Source organism: Puma concolor, chromosome D1 (genome assembly GCF_028749965.1).
Source record: "Puma concolor isolate L17-30 chromosome D1, mPumCon1.1.hap2, whole genome shotgun sequence".
Lineage (NCBI taxonomy): Eukaryota > Metazoa > Chordata > Mammalia > Carnivora > Felidae > Puma > Puma concolor.
This window is the reverse complement of record NC_141676.1, coordinates 32,820,629-32,838,143: the sequence shown is the minus strand read 5'-3', so window position 1 is coordinate 32,838,143 and position 17,515 is coordinate 32,820,629. Positions and strand designations below refer to the sequence as shown.

General features: G+C 39.1%; 1 protein-coding gene across 3 annotated transcripts in view; it reads left to right on the top strand.

The window, feature by feature from the left end:
• METTL15 (methyltransferase 15, mitochondrial 12S rRNA N4-cytidine) overlaps positions 1-17,515 on the top strand; it is a 295,673-nt gene that overhangs the window by 249,400 nt on the left and 28,758 nt on the right. For 2 of the 3 annotated variants that reach the window (XR_015240948.1, XR_015240946.1), the window contains 3 exons: positions 2,482-2,618; positions 4,137-4,271; positions 4,771-4,845. The gene's annotated coding sequence lies outside the window, so the exon portion shown is untranslated. The remainder of the gene's footprint in view (positions 1-2,481; positions 2,619-4,136; positions 4,272-4,770; positions 4,846-17,515) is intronic. The other variant, XR_015240947.1, reaches the window with a different exon arrangement.

Here is a 17,515-nt window from a genome sequence, read left to right as displayed (position 1 = left end):
CCCATTCTTCTTCCCACCATTTCTATTTCATAAGTGTACTGTAAGGAAAGAATCATACATGGGGACAATTATTTATTTGATAATAAAAAATTGAAAACAATATAATCTTTAATAATAGGGGGATGGATAAGTAAATGATCCATGCAATAAAATGTTATCAAAAATCACATTTTTCAAAGATCATTTAGAGATGTGAAAAAGCCCATGTTATAGTTTTAGTGATATACATAAGACACATCATATTGAGTGCACCATTCCAATTTTGTAATATATTATATACATATACATGTACATATATACATATATATACACACATATATATATATATATTTTTCCAATGCACACATGCATAAGAAAAACTTAAAGGAAATACTTTAATATGTTTGGCTATTTATCTCTGAGAAGACTGCATTTTATTCTTTATAGCTTAAGCATTTAAAACATTTTTTACAACAAATATAGTTTTCTTTTAAGACAAAACAAAACAAAACAAAACAAATGTGTTTTACAGCGTGGGCTCAAACTGGAAAAAGACACCCTTTCAGACATGGGCTGACTTAGTCCTCATGCATATTTCATCCAGATATTACCAAGTAGTATTGTTTGTTTTCCCTCCAAAATACTGTTCTTACTTCCTCTAATTTCAGAAAATCTGAAACATGAAAGTGTTGTACTCCTTCCCTGAAATTATAATCCTTTTTTTCAAATTAAGCTTTTTATACTAAGATGTTTTTTAAAACTGATTTTGGAAAGACTATTTACACTTTACAAAATTTATATTAGTTTCTTACAGGATTTAATTTTTATAGGTAATACAAAATAATACATGTGCAAATCTGTGTAGTGGGTTCTTCACACAGAAGTACCCTTGAAATAAAAGGATGAAATGGATCTCGAATTCTAATACGCACAACTTCTGAATTGCTGATCATTTGTATAGACTCTTTTCTCCTGAAAAGAGATATTTTGATAGTGTGATAGTTTTTATGGTAGAGGAAGTTGGTCCAATGTACTTGAAGGAATAGGAGGCACTTTGTGAGACCATAAAAGAGGACATTTAAAAGAAGGAGCTACTTTACTGCCTGACAGAACAAAACTTAATAGCTTTTAAAGGAAGATGAAATAATCAGACTCATTATAATGTGATTTAACCTAAATGTATATATGTTTATACATACATGTATAATATATGTATATGTGTAATGTAATGTTACCTTAAATGTCTTGCATAAAAATTTTAACAATTACTAGATATAAGAAGAAATAAAAAATAAGGTGACCAATAATTTTGACATAAAGAAGCCAAAAGAAACAAATCCTAGATGACTCAGAATTTAGGAGTACTAATTTTAAATTAGCTATTAAAATATATGTTTAAGAATTTAAAAGGAAAGATGTATTAGGAGATATACAATGAGAAATCTCAGAAAAATGAAAACTATAAAAAAGAACCAAATTGAACTAACAAACACACTGTCTGGCACTTAAAAAGTTGACTGGATTGTATTAACAGCAGCCTGGAAACTGGAAAAAAAAAAGAAGTTATTGAACTTGAAGATAGGAAAATAGTCATTATCTACTCTGAAGAACAGAGAAAAAAAGATTTAATAAAATAGAAAGAATATATTTTCACTGACCATGGGACCTTATAAACTGTTCTAACGAAAGTGTAATTGGGGTGCCTGGGTGGCTCAGTCAGTTGAGCGTCCAACTTTGGCTCAGGTCATGATCTCACAGTTTGTGAATTCCAGCCCTGCATTGGGCTCACTGCTGTCAGTGCAGAGTCCCCTTAAGATCCTCTGTGCCCCTCTCTCTGGCTCTCCCTCATTCATGCTCTCTCTCTCTCTCTCTTTCTCAAAAAATAAGTAAACATTAAAAAAAAAGGAAACTGTAGTTGAAGTCACAGATGTAGAGATATTGAATAAGGCAGAAAAATAAATCTGAAAAATTAATGACATAAACCCCCCAATTCTGGAACAGCAGCAACAATCCACAAGCACATCATGGTCCATTTGCTGAAAACCAAGAATAAAATGAAAATGAGAGCTATTCACTAATTTCAGTTTTCCAAACTTAAATATCTCTAATCTCAACATAATTTTCTACTTTTAAAATTACTTCAGGGAGCCTATGTGAGTGATCTTTGATAAATACGGAGAACAAACTAAGGATTGCTGGAGGAGAGGGTGGGGGGTGGGGTGAGTTAAACCGGTGACAGTGGTTATGGTGGGCAATTTTTGAGATGTGCTGGGTGTCATATGTAAGAGATGAATCATTGGGTTCTATGCCTGAAGCCAAGATTACACTGTATGTTAACTAACCTGAATTTAAATTAAACAAACACACAAATAAATAAATAAAACGGTTTAAAAAATTAGTAAAGAACTTGAACTCAAAGCAAAACTTGCCAAACTTCAAATCCAGTACCTTTATACAACTGTATTTTAGAGAGTAAGACGACAATCTCCTTTTTCCTTTTAGGATTTAAGATGACGGAAATAGCTTAGAAAACATATCGAAGTGTTAATTGGCTGTCTTTCATATGAAGTTTACCACCTGTTGGCTGATACTGGTCCAAATACCACCTCTACCCACTCCAGACCATAAGCTCCACACAAGTAAGGGATTATTTTTTGTTGTTGTTCCTTATTCAGGGATATATTTATAGGACATAGAAGAATGACACACAGTAGGAACTTAATGAGTAAATGAAAGAATGAGATCAAAATGAAGGCAGACGTCTCTGTGATTTTGGTTTATACAATATTTGGCACTTGTTTTGTTAACACACCAGACATAATATTTTCAGATGTTTCCTTGAGCTATTCTAATGAACATCTTAGTGTAGCCTGTATAATAGTGCAGCAATAATAAACCTGCTGGCCCAAAGTCAGACTGATAAATAGGATAAATAGGTGAGTGATTATTCTTGCATTCACTGCTCACCTATATATTGTTTTATCTGGAGAGAGGAAAAAGAAAAGGGCAATCAAGTTCCCAGATTCTTCTGGTGCCTCTGATTTAGTCTTCTGGCTCTTGCTGGGGCTGTTTGTTCCACAATTTACGCTTCATTTAATGTAGTATCCTAAAAAAAAAAAATTATATATCTATCTATCTATCTATCTATCTATCTATCTATCTATCTCCCAGGAACATTGTTAACAATGTTAAGGAACATTCCTATTAGTGCACTAATGGTCATGTGCATTGTTTCAGAAGTCAATGCATATAGGGAGCCTGGGTGGCTCAGTCTAAGCATCTGACTTCCGCTCAGGTGATGATTTCACGGTTCTTGAGTTCAAGCCTCATTCTGGGTGAGCTTGAGACCCGCTTCGGATAAGCTCGAGACCCACTTGGGGTAAACATACGCCCCCTTACGGATGAGCCCCACTCCTCTCCCTCTCCTTCTCCCTGCCCCCGTCCCCATGCCCCTCGTGGGATCGTCTCCCTCTTCACCCTCGCTTACTTGCACCCTCTCTCTCTCCAATTAAAAAAATAACATTGGGGCGCCTGGGTGGCTCAGTCGGTTGAGCGTCGGACTTCGGCTCAGTTCATGATCTCGAGGTCCGTGAGTTCGAGCCCCATGTCGGGCTCTGTGCTGATAGCTCAGAGCCCGGAGCCTGTTTCGGATTCTGTGCCTCCCTCTCTCTCTCTGACCCTCCCCAGTTCATGCTCTGTCTCTCTCTGTCTCAAAAATAAATAAACGTTAAAAAAAATAATAAAAAAAAATAAAAAAATCAATGCATTATATTATCAGAGTGTAACCAAGAAAACAGAAACCACCTTAAGACTTTCCAACACAGTGAATTTAATTCAAGGATTTATTACACAGGTGATGGAAGTTCTGAGACCCACAGAGGAGGTAGTAAGGTATTCCAAAGTTAAACAGCAGGAAATCACTACCATCTCTGAGCTAGAAAGATGAAACATGTAGTGGTATTAATGCCCAGGGAGTCATCAGGTGGAAGCTGGAACTAAGACAAACCTGCTGAGCCATGAAACCAAGGAGCTGTAGCCATAAAGGAGAAGCAAATATTGAGAAGATGCCTCAGGTAGAGAGGCAGGAAGAGAAAGGCCCTGGCTTCTCTCCCACCCCATTCAATCTCTGACCCGTGTCTTTCCTTGTCAAAACTCAGCCAGAAGACAGCTGATCTGGGATCCTGGGAAACACGGACTGCAGGGCTCAGTCTCTCCCTCTAATGGAGAGCTGAGCTGGAGAAAGACAAAGGATGGAGCCACCATGTCCAAGCTCCTAGCCACAGGGCCTATAGGTGTATCAATTTTTTCCAAAATTTAAAGTAGTTTTCCCCAAAGCTTCTATGTTTGGTGCCATGTCTCAATGGTTCCACAATTCCAAGTAATCATTTTCTTTTGGGGGCTGGGGGAAACTTTACAGGACCATCTGGTGGCGACCATTGGAAACTAGAAGAATCTTCTAAAAATAAAAATTACTTAATGCAGCCCTTGCTCATCTCATTATGGATTTTTAGACATTTGACTGAAATATGCCAATAAAATAACTTTTGAAATGTTCCCTTTTCCAAGTTTCTGAACCAGAAACAGAAAGCTTATCTCCCTGTTAAGCATAGGCTACTGTTGTGGTAGGCTCTTAATCTGAAAAATGTAATGAAAAGAAAATGCATCATGCTATGAAAGCTGTTTGAAACTTGTATTGCTATAGGACTAACTCTAAAAGATTCCTTAAGATTCTGAAAATCAAGAAAACCAAAGAAGAACTTAAATGCTTGAATCCTTATCTTTCTATTGCAGATCATGTCATTGGATACTCCAGAAAATGAATATGTCTTGAAGTGCATGGAGTGTGTGATTAAATCCCTGAGTAGGGTGAGTATGACATAATAATGCTTGACAAGTCCTTGAAGCGTTTAAATAGCAAGCAAGGAAGAACATGGTTTCCTGTAGCATAAGGAGTTAGAACTTGAAGTACCAGAATGGAATTGGCAAATGGAAACACTTGAATGGCTTTCTAGAAATATTTCCTAATGCAGTCATAAGTTAGGACAGTGGAATTGGTTTTCCAGAGGGGAGTGATTGGAACAGGGGTTTCTGAAGTAAACAAAGAAAAAGCATCTGGGAATATACCTAACGAGTCAGCTATTATTAACTCTTTTCTTTAGGTCCAGCATTAGAAACAACAGTGTTACATCTGCATTCAGTAAAGTACACATATTATCTTATTCAGTCCTCAGGTGAGAAATTAGGATTTAGAGAGGTTAAACATGGCTTGTTCAAAGTGCATATCAGTTAAGTGTTAGAGCTGGGTCTCCAACCTAGGCTCTCATTCAACATCAATACTCTTGCTGCTACAGTACAGAACCTTGGGATTGGGAAGAGTCACTCACAGAAAATCAGAGCTATGGTTGGTACTGGAAGAGTTCTATATTTTTGGAGTTGATGTGGATTTATCTACAACAAAAGGAAAATACCACTCCTTTCTAAACATCTAGGGAAGTGTAATAGACAGAGTTCTTGGTTTTGGAGAACAAAATATGCTCTGGATAGTTTAGGCCGAAGGAGGTTTATTACAGAGCATAAGGTAGTTTACAGAATGTAGCAGTGGCTAGAGGACTGAGTAGTTCTGCTATTAAAATTTGTGGGATTTGGGGCAAGAGTACGAGTAGATACCCACATAACATGTCTAAGTACTCAAAAGTTAAACATCAGCTTTAGATTGTTAATAACATAATGTGCCATGTTTCCTGATTGAGAAATTTACCTCCTAAATGAGCTGGAAGGTCAAGATAGACTTTAAAATTCTCAGACTCATTTGGGTTCCTCACCAAAGCATAATGGCATGAGGAAAGCATAACCCCAGTCCCCAGCCCAGGTTTTCCACCTTCTCGTTTTGTCTCTGGCTCCATTCTTGTGCTGTGAGGGACTCTCATCGCATATGGGTGGACACTGCACCCACCGTGTCCAGGCTGTATCTATTCCCCTGGAAGAAAGTTGCCCTGTAGCCACTCTCAGACCTAAAGCTGTCCACACTGATTGTGTGGCTCACTCTCAGAAGAAAACAGCCCCAGGAAGCAGGCCCACAGATACCCTGGAAACAAGTTCAGGGCCAGTTAGGTAAGGAATCTGAGTCTATGATTCCCAAGGCACACTCTGGGACTAGGGCTCCAATTAAGTGTGTCCAATTGACCCCACATATTCCTTACTCAGTATTTAGGGGATGGCCAGAGGAGAGCTAGATAAGAGCCTCTAAAGTGTTGGACCCAAACAAGAGACTCTGTCACCTGGACAAAGGACAGAAACAAGTGTAGGTCCGTCTTGTTCAGGTACAATGCAGCCTCATGAATTGCCAAGCCACACCAAGGGACTTGTTTAGAGAAACCTGACTGCCACAGACACTGGCTGCTTTGTACCTTTGACACCAGGTACTAACCTATAGAGCCTGCCTCACAGCTGCCTCAGGAGAATCAAACACTTCTGCGGTTGTGCTGGCCAGAAGGTCCGATCTCTTGTGTAAGGCTATAATCTCACAATGTTGATTTTTGCATTTCAGGTTTTGTGTGGGTATATCTGCTTAGTGGAACCTAATCAGTGTGGAAACTTAGCTTCAAATGTAGCTTGGTCTTCACAGTTTCTATTACTCTGGAAAATACCATAGAAGTAGATTGAAATGAGTGACCACATGAGACCAAACCTCTTTGCAATATCTTTGGAAAAGCCCATTTATTGAGATACAAATAGAAACAGCTTAGATACATATTGCCTTTTTTATGGTAAAACCACCATTATGGATTTAGTTGTAATGGCTTTCTGGAGTACTCTGCTATAAAGGAATCTGAGGCCTTCTCTGGACTCAGTGAGAAAAAGTACTTCTTTTAATTTTTGATATCTGCCATCATTGTGGGAGAGGCTGGGGTAATACCTATGCCATTTTTGGAGGCGGGACTATGTCTTAGATATATGCAAGTAGGTACCAGGTAGGGTTTGTGAAATGAATAAATAAACTGTAAATGAGTGAATTATAGCTGGGAGCATAGGCAGGAATTAAAGTGATTCTGAGTTTTTTCCACTTTCTAACCCTAATCTATTTAATTTTATGTTACCACAGTGACTTAGAGAAGAAAAGATATATAATGCAGGGGAATCAAAGGAAGTGACATTTGTAGAAGTTAAGGAGGCAGAAGAGATTCTCTTGACCTTCTTCCCATTCTCTTCAATGTTAGTTAAGATAATACTACCTGCTGTAACAAACAAACCCCCAAATTTCAGGGGTTTAGCATGAAAGAAAACATGTGTTCTTTTTCCCCTAGTAATCTGATGGGGGTGCTTCCTGCCAGTGGGGAATGATGTCTCAGACTGATGAAACTACAATGTCTCCCAGTCATCCACATGCAAAAAGCATATAGGAAAAGGGAATGGGAGAAAAGGATAAGTAATTGCTCTTTAACCACTTGGAGAAGTGACACACATCACTTCTCATATTGCCTTGATGAGCACTAGTCATTTGGCCCCATCTGGATGCAAGGGTGAGGCTGGGACATACAGTGTCTGTCTGGGCAGCTGCTTCCCAGGCACAGCTCTAGATCAGTTCTCCTCAAAATGTGCTCCAGGGACCTGAACATCAGAATCACTGGGGAATTTGTTACAAATGCACATTCTTGGGCCTCACCCAGGATGATAGATTAGGACAAAGGGAGGTGGGCCCCAGAAAGCTGCAGTTTAATAAGCCCTCCACAGGATTTCTGTGTATGTTCTTTTGAAAAGTCCTGATCTCTGGTGGACAGCATGTCATTTCTGCCCTAGTGTCTAATGACTGCCTTCCGGCACACCCATATTTGAAGCCCCTGCCCCCTGAAGGAGTACCTCCTACTCCCTTAAAAGTCAAGCTTCCTTATGTGACTTATTTGGGCCAAGAGAATGTGAGGGAAATGATCATGACCACTTCCAAGTGGACATTTTAAGAGCCAGTGTATGCTTTGCTACTCTGTCTTTCCTTCTATCACTGTGAACTGCAGTGAGCAGATAATAGCTGCTCTGTTAGCCTAGATCCTGGAGGGAGGTGAGCAGACAACACAGAGCAGAGTCCCAGCTGACTGGCAATGAAGATGCAGCATGAGAAAGAAAGAGACCTTTGTTGTTTAAAGCTTTGAAATTTCGGGGGTGTTCACCGCTGTGGCATTGTCCTCACTGACATACCTCCTTTCCTCCAACCTGTAACTGACTGTGACTTTTTATGAATGGCTTTGCAAAGCTTATCTCCAAAGGGTTATTTCCTCCTTGGCACGATGTGAAAGAATTTTGGCATGCTACCCACAAGTGTTTCCTGGGGTTTGTACACCTATCCTTTGCCTTCTTTTTTTTTTCCTTTTCATTCTTACTTCAAGTATTGACAGTATCTAGAAAGCTTAACCATTTGCACAGTAGAATTATCTCTGGTTTGTTCTGGTATTGGTGACCTGATTTTTCCTTTTTAACATTTGTGAAAAGAAGCATGAAAAATATCACTTACGTAGATTCTTGCTCCATCTTCTAGGTCCCAGTCAATCTATTATCTTTCTCTTCTAGGTTCAAGAATTCAGTTCTATTGGGTGACAATAATTTGATTTCTTGAGAATCCAGCACAAGGGATTCAAAGAGAAATCAAATCACAAGAAACTCAGACCGTTAGATTAGAAGGATATCTTCTTAAGTGGACTGCTAAAATTGGATTTAAACTTGATCAGCACATACAATAACATACATTACTTACGATTGGCAGCTGGCAGCAGAACAGATAAGTCTGGAATCATCTGTGTAGGGCTGGGGTGGCTAGCAGTGTATGATTTTATTTTGGGGAGGGTAGCAGTAACTTTATATGCCTAATTTTGCTAAGCTTGGGGGTAGTACTAGCATAAACATATTGTATTTCCTGAGCATGGCTTCCTGGCCAGTGAGGGGTAAGAAGGGCAGGTGGCTTGGGATTAAAATTGAGAGGTAACTAATGTACAGTAAAATGTCATCTATCTATCCAGAACTACGGAAATGAGTTGTTCTGGTTACAACACTCATGTGTATAAAAATAGGTTCATTTAAATTATTTTTGGTGAACGTCTTTGAAAATATATGTATACTTCCCTTCTTTATTAAATAGAACATTCTAATTTGATCTTGTCCTGATGACTCAATCATAAATTATTCTAAAGGGCTGTAACAGAGCCCGTTGAGTTCAGGGCTCTGTGTTTGAACCTGTGGGGGTTCCAGTTTAGAGTTCTGGTATCAATTTTTCAGACTTTTCCTGTCTTCATCAACTCTCAGGCTGCCAGCTGTCACTTTCTGATGCTGCCAGTGTGTATCTCCCTGTGACCTGCCTCCAGGATACCTTGAACTGGGAAACTAAACAATCATGCTCATTAAAGTTGTGCCTAAAATATGAGCAGATCAACTCTAAATGTGAGCCCCAGGAACATCCCGATGTGAATAAAGTGCATGAGTTTTATTATATCACTTTGCTTTATCAGTGACCCACTTTTCTTTTTTCTTTTATTTTCTTCATTTCTTGTTTTCTGTCTCTGTCTCTCTCTCTCTTTTCTTCCTCCCTCCCTCCTTTCCTCTCTTCCCTCCTTCTTCCTTCCCTCCTTCCCTCCCTCCCTCCCTCCCTCCCTCCCTCCCTCCTTCTTCCCTCCTTCTTTCTTTCCTTCCCTCCTTCCTCTATCTCTTTCTGTCTCAGGAAAGTAAGATTGTGTCATTACCAAGTTTCATGCAAGTGAAGTATTTCTTTTCATCAGGTCTATTCTGAACAAGAATGGTAGAATATTGAGTAGAGGTGGGATGTCATAGCAATATGGGGCTAATGAAACACCTAGTCATAATACTTTGCATTTTTAAAGCTTTTTATATTGCTCAGAATGTTTCTCCCTACTGGCTTTTGCATCTGTCATTTTGATATAATGCTAATATTACATCATTTTTATAGTCATAATGGCTATAAAGTTGTCTTAAACTAACCTTGCTAATAAGTTAAAAAAAAAAAGACTTAATCTTACAGAGAAGAATTAAAAATGTCTAACCTATCACTTGTTACCCAAGGTGGGTAATTACTATAGGCCCCTCTCTCCTCTTTGGTTCTCTGCATGGTGGATAAGATAGGGTAAAAGTGTAGAGAAGGTTTGTACATATGACAAAGAAGATGATAGAAACACAAAGAACAGCATAAATTCAATACAACACTTAGAATTTCCTGCACCTAATTCCTTCTGAAAAGCATTAGCAAATGCTCTTCAAAGCCGTGTCTTTCTTGTCAGTTAGAGAACTTTGTATTCTATGAGCACCTGGATTGTTAAAATGTGTGTGATAATAAAGGAAATGACCCCTGCCACCCTGTGCCTCAAATGGGCTTGTTTAATGCTTGGAGAAAACCATTCGGCCACACACAGAAGAAAAGATGTGCCCTTTCAGTTCTACCACTGACAGATGTGTAAGGTATGATTTATCACATAAGGCCAAGACCTTTTGTGTGAGTGGGATTGCACCGAACATTCCAGACCTTTTTTGTGCCCCCTTTTCTCTGCATCAAGCCATGACCTGTGGCTTGATGCAGGGATGTGGGGAGAACAGAAAACATATGTTTACAGTTACTGAAGTAGTGGTGGAGGGTTGTAGATGACTTGTCAGACCTATAAAACTGGGCATGAAGTCTCAGAAACCAAAGGCTGCCTGGCTAGGATGGGAACATGAGGGGCCATGCAAAGCATGAAAGGAAACCACCATTAAATGAAAACCAGTCCTTGTTCCCATATGATAGCATTCCTGCTGGTAGACTTGGTCTCTGGGGCTGTCTTCTGGGCTCTAGGCCCTCATAGAAGACTGAGGGGCAGGTGGGTTTTCGGAGCAAGTAAACCAACTATGGCCTATTTCATGGAGGAGGAAGAACAAGAATTGATTTTCCATCCATCCATCCATCCATCCATCCATCCATCCATCCATCCATGCATTCATCCATTCTTTCCACACAGAAGCCAGAATAATTTCCCAAAATGTACATCTGGTCATGTTACTCGACTTTAAAATTTTTCCTGGCTTTTCCATCAGAGTGGTCTAGATTGCTGCATGTGACCTCCCTGGTTCTGCACAATGGGGCTCTATGCACTTCTCTGGTGACATCTCTTATCCTTTCCTCTCACCTCCCTATCTATTCTACACTCCTGTTGCACAAGTTTCTTCCAGTAATTTGAAAGAAATCATGCTTTTTCTTGCTCCTGGGGCTTGAGCAAGTTGTTCATTTTATTTCTTGTCCCTCCTTTGTTTTCATGATCACTGTCTTCTGTCACATCCCTCAGGAGATCTCACTTTAAGGGAGCATTGGGTCCTGGCGTGAAGTGCTCTCATAGCACTCTGTAGTCTCCCATCAGGGCCCAGGAGTAAGTGTTACTATCTTTATTGCATTTATAATCCCACTATAACCTAAGCTATTTGAAGGCATGAGTGATATCTATAATACCTAGCACAGAGTCCGCCACATCATACGAATTTAGCAAATAATTTTTGTATACAATGTATGACTAAGATCAGCAATGTAGTTTATAGATTGCATCTTGTTGTCAAGCTATTTGTATCTGTATTCCAGTGTCACCTCTTATTAAATTCATGACATTGGGCAATTACTTCATATGCCTTTGCCTGGGATTTCTTATCTGTTAAATAGGAATAATAGTATATACTTCTTAGAATGTAGCTAAATGAGATAACACATGGCAAGCACCTCGACTAGTGTCTAGCACATAGAATATACTTATATAATTATATAATTATAATTAAGTGTCTTCTACATGCTCAGGGTTCTGGACTTGAACCTGTGGTGGAATACAAAATTATATAATCTACAAGTCACTATAAGGGCTGGTTTGATCCCTGTAAACCTCACAGATGCCTCTATGAGGAAAGATGAGTACCAACAGAGGCTCTGGGAGACATGTTACCCTGAATCTAGTTTAGGAGCTTAGGACCTCAGTCTCTCTGCTGATCTGTCATGATCTCCTTGACAAGCCCAACTGCTCCCCATCCCTGAGGTCAGATCATTGCTATCTTATTACCTTGTGTCTTTCTTTTCCAGGACTCTAGTGCTTTTGAGAATGGGCCTGTATTTGTCACCAGCAGATCCCGTTTTCATATCCTGATGACTAGAGTCCTATTCCTAAACCCCAGGCCCTGCTGGGGCCAGCCATGCTATTTCTTTGATGCTGACCACCATTCATATAGCCTTTGTCTGGAATGCTCATCACCACACTCGACCTACCTGACCTTTTGGCCCTCTGTGACAGTGCTGCCTATTGGACTGCTGCCTCTTCCCTGTACCTCGTGGCCTGTCAGGAATATAGCAGGACCAGCTTTCTACTGCTTTACCCTACTTTATGTAATAGGTCCCTCAATCTGACACTCTATTCTCAGTTTTATCTTGCCACCACCAGAACTGCTGTTTAGAGAGCTCCTGCCCTCAAAACACTACGCTGTCTTAGGGGACATTATATATGTCCTTAAATGACAAAGAAGGCTAGAAGTCAGAAGTGCCTTGGAACATTGGTGGAAGTTGTATGTTTATTACAATACTTTAAAGTAAAGAGAGGAATGAAAATACTTATGTCTAGGGGCACCTAGGCGGCCCAGTTGGTTAAGAGTCCAATTCTTGATTTTGGCTTTGTCACAGTTCATGAATCCAAGCTCCACGTTGGGCTCTGCACTGAGTGCAGAGCCTGCTTGGGATTCTCTCTCTCCACCTCTCTCTGTCCTTCCCCTTCTCTCTCTGTGTCTCTCTCTCTCAAAATAAATAAAATACACATTAAAAAAAGAAAATACTTATGTCCAGTGAAGTCTATAGTGACACTCCAGGAAAGAGTCAGACTAATAGCTTATTAGACAACAAGCAAACTGTGTCTCCACAGGATAGGACATCATAGGACTCTTGACTCCCTCCCAGCCTTTATTAGGAATGGAGAAATCCTTCCATTAACACCGCAGTATGTAACTATGGGTATAGGAAACAGTCCAACTTTCCACTACGAAACCTTATGTGACTTGGCATCCATCTCATGGAGAATGCCCTTTTGTGCCATCTATGGGATTATAATTGGGATGACCAAATTCTTAGTCAAACCCTATAGTCTGTTGTAGACAGGTGGTTTGGATAGTAATTGAGAATGGAAAAGAATAAGGACACAGAGTTGGAAAAGAAAAACAACTCACTACTGTTTTATTTCTCTGTTAATAGTCTTTAAGATGTTGTGGTAGTTTAATCAAAGTTGGGTGAATCTCTTTCTTTTTAAGGAATCGAGTATAAGGACCAACAACTCTGATATAATCATTCAACTGACTGGAAATGACCATTCATGTTTATTATTCTTTTATCTCTTTGGAAATGTATTTGTGGGGAGAAAGTGTTTCTTCTTCAACATTGCCCACTGAAGGCAAAGGGGGGACATTTTCTTTCTCTTTTCTTTTTAAAAAATCTTTTATTTAAATTCCAATTAGTTAATATACAGCATAATATTAGTTTCAGGTGTACAACTGAGTGATTCAGCACTTAAAAACAGTATCCACTGCTCAATGCAACAAGTGCCCTCCTTAATCCCCATCACCTTTTTAAACCATCCTCCCACCCATCTCCCCTCTGGTAACCATCATTTTGTACTCAATAGTTAAGAGTCTGTTTCTTGGTTTGCTTCTCACCTTTTTTCCCTCTATGGTCATTTGTTTTGTTTCTTAAATTCCACATGTGAGTGAAATCATATAGTATTTGGCTTTCTGTGACTTATTTTACTTATCGTAATACTCTCTGTCTCCATCCACATTGTTACAAATGGCAAGATTTCATTCTTCATGTGACTGAATAATATTCCATTGCATATATATATTTATACCCACATCTTCCTTATCCATTCATCAGTCGATGGACATTTGGGCTTTTTCCATAATTTGGCAATTGTAGATACTGCTGATATAAACATTGGAGTGCATGTATACTGTCAAATTAGTATTTTTATATTCTTTGGGTAAATACCTAGTAGTGTGCTTGCTGGTTCTTAGGGTAGTTCTGTTTTTAACATCTTTCTTCTTAAATTTTAATTAAATTCTAGTTAGTTAACATACAGTGCAATACTGGTTTCAGGAGTAGAATTCAGTGATTCATCATTTACATACAACACCCAGTGCTCATCATGACAAGTGCCCTCCTTCATACCCATCACCTACCTAGCCCATCCCCCATCCATCTCCCTCCATCAACTCTCAGTTGGTTCTCTATCATTAAAAGTCTCTTATGGTGGATGCCTGGGTGGCTCAGTCAGTTAAGCATCTGACCCTTGATTTCAGCTCAGGTCATGATCTCACAGTTTGTGGGTTTAAACCCCACATCAGACTGTGCTGACAGCTCAGAGCCTACTTGGGATTCTTTCTCTCCCCCTCTCTGCCTCTCCCCATCCCTCTCTCTCAAAATAAATAAACATTAAAAAAAGTTTCTTATGTTTTTTTTCCCTCTCTTTTTTCCCCTCCCATTTGTTCATCTGTTTTACTTCTTAAATTACACATATGAGTGAAATCATATGGCATTTGTCTTCCTCTGACTGACTTATTTTGCTTAGCAAAATACACTTTAGCTCTATCCGCATAGTTGCAAATGGCAAGATTTCATTCTTTTTGATGGCTGAGTAATATTCCTTTGTGTATATATACCACAACTTCTTTATCCATTCATCAGTTGATGGACATTGGGCTCTTTCCATAGTTTGGTTATTGTTGATAATGTTGCTATAGACATCAGGGTGCATGCACCCCTTCAAATCTGTATTTTTGTATCTGTTGGGTAAACACCTAGTAGTATAATTGCTGGGTTGTAGGGTAGCTCTATTTTTAACTTTTTGAGGAACCTCCATACCATTCTCCAACGTGGCTATACCAATTTGCATTCCCACCAATAGTGCAGGAGTGTTCTCCTTTTTCCACATCCTCACCAACATCTGTTGTTTCTTGTGTTACTGATTTTAATCATTCTGACAGGTATGAGATGATATCTCATTGTATTTCCTTGATGATAAGTGATATTCAGCATCTTTTTCATGTGTCAGTTGACCATCTGGTTGTCCTCTTTGGAAAAATGTCTATTCATGTCTTCTGCTCATTTTTTCTTTTAATTGTTTAATGTTTATTTTTGAGAGACAGAGAGACAAAGTGTGAGCGGGGGGGGGGGGGGGGGGCGGACAACAGGTCAGCAGAGAGCTATCAGCACAGAGCCTGATGTGGGGCTTGAATTCATAGACAGAGAGATCATGACCTGAGCTGAAGTCAAGACACTTAACCAACTGAGCCACCCAGGTGCCCCATTTTCTGCTCATTTTTAAATTGGATTATTTGGTTTATTTTGCTGTTGAGTTTTAGAAGTTCTTTATATATTTTGGATACTAGCCCTTTATCTGATATGCCATTTGCAAATATCTTCTCTCATTTCATAGGTTGGCTTTTAGATCTGTTGATTGTTTCCTTCACTGTGCAGAAGCTTTTTATTTTGATGAAGTCCCAATAGTTTATATTTGCTTTTGTTTCCCTTGTCTCAGGAGACATATCTAGGAAGAAGTTGCTATGGCTGATGTCAAAGAGATTACTGCCTGTTATCCTTTGGGATTTTATTGGTTTCATGCTGCACATTTAGGTCTTTCATCCATCTTGAATTTATTTTTGTGTATGCTGTAAGAAAGTGGTCCAGTTTCCTTCTTTTTCATATTGCTGTGCAGTTTTCCCAGCACCACTTGTTGAAGAGACTGTGTTTTTTTTTTTCCATTGGGTATTCTTTCCTTCTTTCTTGAGGATTAATGACCATATAGTGGTGGGGGTAATTTTCTCTTTCAGTCAGTGGTCTGAAAGATCTGCTTGCATGGTGTAAAAAAATAAGACAAGGTTTATGTTTTTTATTTTCTTTTTTACTTTATTTATTTTGAGAAAGAGAGAGAGAGAGGATGAGTGGGGTGGGGGAGAGAGAGAGAGAGAGAGAGAGAGAGAGAGAATATGAGAATGAAAATTCCAAGCAGGCTCCGAGTTGTCAGCGCAGAGCCCAATGTGGGGCTCAAACTCACAAACTGTGACATCATGACCTGAGCAGATATCAAGAGTCAGACACTTACCCAACTGTGCCACCCAGGCACCCCAAGAAAGGGTTTTAATGTTAGACAGATTTAAGTCTGAATCCCTCCACCATTTTTTCTCTCTGAACTTTATCCACACAATGGAAGGAATGGTATCAATCTAAGAGTGTTGCTGTAAGGATTAAATTATGGAATGTATATGAAGGGTCTGACACAATGAATAGTACATGTACAGACATAAGCAGTGAATTCTCAGCTGTTCTTGCTAATTAGGGTCAGTGCACATGGAAGCAGGTGCAACTCAGGAAGAATGCTTTATAGCATGGCCATCTTTGACCACAACTTGGTGAGATATTCTTTCTCAGCAGCAAACTCCCAGAACTTGTGTGCTAGCTCATTTGGATGACCTTTTTTCCCTTTATTTTTTACCTTCTGTTCCTAGATATGCAAAGGTTACTCTTATCTGTATAAATAACCTCGTTTCCTTTATATCATTGATGCCAAAAACTGATGTTTATTTAATTTCTTGTTCAAATTTAGTACACTGCCTGATATGCTTGTTATAACAAGCACAAGTATTCAATAGATGTCAGTTTTTGAGGATAATGATGATGATTTCTAATAACCCAGTCCTTCATGGAGCTCAGACTTTAGTAAGGATATCACATACATTCCTAAAGAAGCATTGAAGGTTTTTAAGCAGATTAATGACTGTCTGTGATCACCTTTAATGCCTCATTTTCACTCTTCCTCTTCCACAACCAGACTGTAAGACTAGTAGGATTTTCCTTTGATTATGTTTCACAGATCTGTCATTTTTTCCCCTCTAATCCCACTAGGATTTCTAATCCCCAGCAAATTGGCTGGAGATGGTCTGAGTTACTATAGTTTTAGATAGAACACTTGGCTCTTTTCTATGTGTCTCTCATTCCTTCCAGGAGACTAACCCAGATATGTTCTAATGATAGTGTCAAGAATCAGGGAGATCAAGGCGGAAATGCATAAAAGCTTTTTTGAGTTTCTGCTGGTGTCATATATTTCCTATTGGCCAAAATAAGTCATGTGTTCTAGTGGGAAAACAGGACCAAAAATATGGATATAGGGAGGTGTGAAAACATGGGGCTATTACTCCAAACAATCTACTGCTGTCTGCTTTCTGGCCACAATTACTAACATGCTGTCATATGTGAAATATGTTTACTCCCATATCTCAAGTCCTGGCATTATGCTTAAAGTCTAGGGTATTATGATGTACATCAAGTTCATATAAGGTTCTTCTTGAGAAAAAGTCATCTGCCCTATACATATTCACTATATAGTAATGAAATGAGGAATGACCAATACAAATATTCCCATCTAGAAAATGGAAGAGTAGAAAGTACATAGCAGTCGCTGGTCGATAGCAATTCTGAACTTTTCTTGGGCATATCCTGTCTGTT